General features: G+C 45.5%; 1 protein-coding gene across 1 annotated transcript in view; it reads right to left on the reverse strand.

Moving 5' to 3' along the window:
* The window catches only part of MTA3 (metastasis associated 1 family, member 3), a 204,990-nt gene extending 204,693 nt beyond the window's left edge, over positions 1-297 (reverse strand). The window contains exon 1 of the mRNA XM_011935914.1: positions 117-297. The gene's annotated coding sequence lies outside the window, so the exon portion shown is untranslated. The remainder of the gene's footprint in view (positions 1-116) is intronic.
* Positions 298-2,317: the final 2,020 nt, after the last annotated feature.

Below are 2,317 nucleotides of genomic sequence, written 5' to 3' on the forward strand. Positions count from 1 at the left end.
CAGGGGCAGTTAGAGAATTAGAGTTAGGGCTGAGGCTCAGCCTCTCCCTAGCACCTCTTGCCCCACCCAGTGTACCCCGTCACCTGTCCACACCGAGACAGGTCCTCCTTCCCTACCTCTGTCCCTGGGGAACCCCCTGTGGCTGACCTAGTAGGCAAGCGCCAATCTCAATGCAAACTCTTGGATGCAAATAAGTACAGGCAGCAGGGTGCCTTCCTCGTGGTGAGATCCAAGGGGCCGGCCTGGAGCCTGCAGGCTCTAGGGCCAGGAAGACCCCTGGTGCTTCCCGCCTCGCCAGAGACCCAGCTGGGGACAGAGGTTGAAAAACTCCCTTCCTAGGCCATCCTAACTGCGTCATCGTTCACCCCAAAACTGGGCTGAGCAGAACCAACTCTCCAACACCCAGATGGAGGCCCTGGCTCTAGACAGGCCCTATATATGCAGGGCCTGTTCTGCTGGGACCTTTAGGAGTGGGGGGCTTCCTTTGTCCATGGGGGAACAGGGCCCTACAGTTCACAATCACCACCCCCAAAAAGAGGAGATTCTGTTCAATCAGCTTGATGTGGATGGACACTTAGCTGGTTATGTGCCTAAAGCTTCTAAATGATTATTGTCCCAAGCCAATTCTCTAAACAACCTCTGTTTTCATGGCCTTCCTACTCTCACAGAAACAAACAAACAACAAAAAAAACAACGTTGAATCTTAGCTGGCTATCCCCCAAACGAACACAAATAACTTTCTTTAGAGAAGCCAGTCCATTCCAAAGTACTCCCAGACATTGCTGCATAATAAACACGAAGAGGATTTCTTGGTGTGGTGGCTTGTTTGGAATGTCTGGTGATACACAGCTGTGTGCTGTCGACTCTGGGTTTGAGGTCTGTGCAGGGCTAAGAGGTGCCCCCAGAAAAGAAGGTTGTGTTTCGGTTGTTTGGTGATGACATTTGTGATGGTCCCTTATCACAGAGTATTGAGATGAAAAAACAGTTGTGCGTAGCTGAGGCAAAATATAAAAATAAAAAAGAAAGCACCATTGAATTACATTGACTCTATGACCTGTTTCCTCATCTATAAAATGGGAACGCGAATTCCCCCTTCACAGGTGTGGTAAGGATCAGTTGTGATGATATCTGAAAGTGCTTTTTAAACCAGGGAACACAGAGCACCATGCAAATGACAGGTGTCTCTTGCTTGCTTTTTAACCCCAGAAAACCACAGATTCCCAAGGGTTCTCTGCTGTGTGTCAAATTCTGAGCCATGTGTCAAATTCTGACCCAGAGAAGAAAGCAAAAGTGTTCTGTTCTGCACATTGCATAGCTGTCATTCAACATTTACCAGAGATCCCACCAAAAACATTCTGACAAAACTGACATCACTCCATTTCTGAGCTGACACATAAATAGGTTGAATAGTTCACCTGGAATCACACAGTAAACTGGCAGCAATATTGGGATTATAAATCAGCCCTTTTCTCTGGCCCAGAATGTTCTGAACCACAGTCTTTCTCCAAGTCAAAGACCATCTAGAAACCATAAAGTGCAAAGAAGTGGATCACAAGCTTTAGGGTGTTTTCCCATTAATTTTTCATAAGCAATTTCTCCTCCTTCGAAATCTTGCCCTGTTTTTGTTAATTCATTGTGTGCCTGTCTCATTTCCCCAGCTTAGTGCTCTTGCCAGGTGTTCCTGATGACTGTGCTAACCACAATAAATGGTGAAAGATGCCAAGAAAACTCCCTATGTCCCCTTAGGTACAGCCTTATCCAGCAGCACCCCGTGAAAGACCTCGAAGACTTGAAGGGGACTAGCAGGAGGTAACGATGGTGGCAGTACTTGGAACCGTTTTTTTACTCTAGATCCTATATATTAGTCTCTTCCATCTCCAGCTCCTAGGCCAATGTCCTCTATATTTCTGAGCTGACATAGTAGATGCTCAGTATCTGAAGAATAAATGCCAACGAATCATGGACTCAGAGAATCAGAAGAGCTGAATACAGGACTTTGCCTATGAAACTTTTCTATGTCCTAATTCCAGAGAGGTTCACACATAAAGGAGCTCAGCAAATGTTTGTAGATTGAAAGAAACGTTTCAAGCAAAGAAGGGTGGAAAGCCTGCACCTTTAAAAAAGCAAAGGCACGTCTCCCTTCTTAGCTACATGGTTTAGACCACAAACTTGTCATCAACCAGCCCTAACATCACTCCTAGTTTGGGAATTTAACTATAAAGACCTTGAGCAAGTTACTTAACCCCTCTGAGCCTCAAGAGGGATTACAAAATATTACTACTGGTTGATACCTACCTCAAAGGTTTATGGTAAAAAA

This window comes from Colobus angolensis, unplaced genomic scaffold, assembly GCF_000951035.1.
Source record: "Colobus angolensis palliatus isolate OR3802 unplaced genomic scaffold, Cang.pa_1.0 Scaffold15, whole genome shotgun sequence".
Taxonomy (NCBI): Eukaryota; Metazoa; Chordata; class Mammalia; order Primates; family Cercopithecidae; genus Colobus; species Colobus angolensis.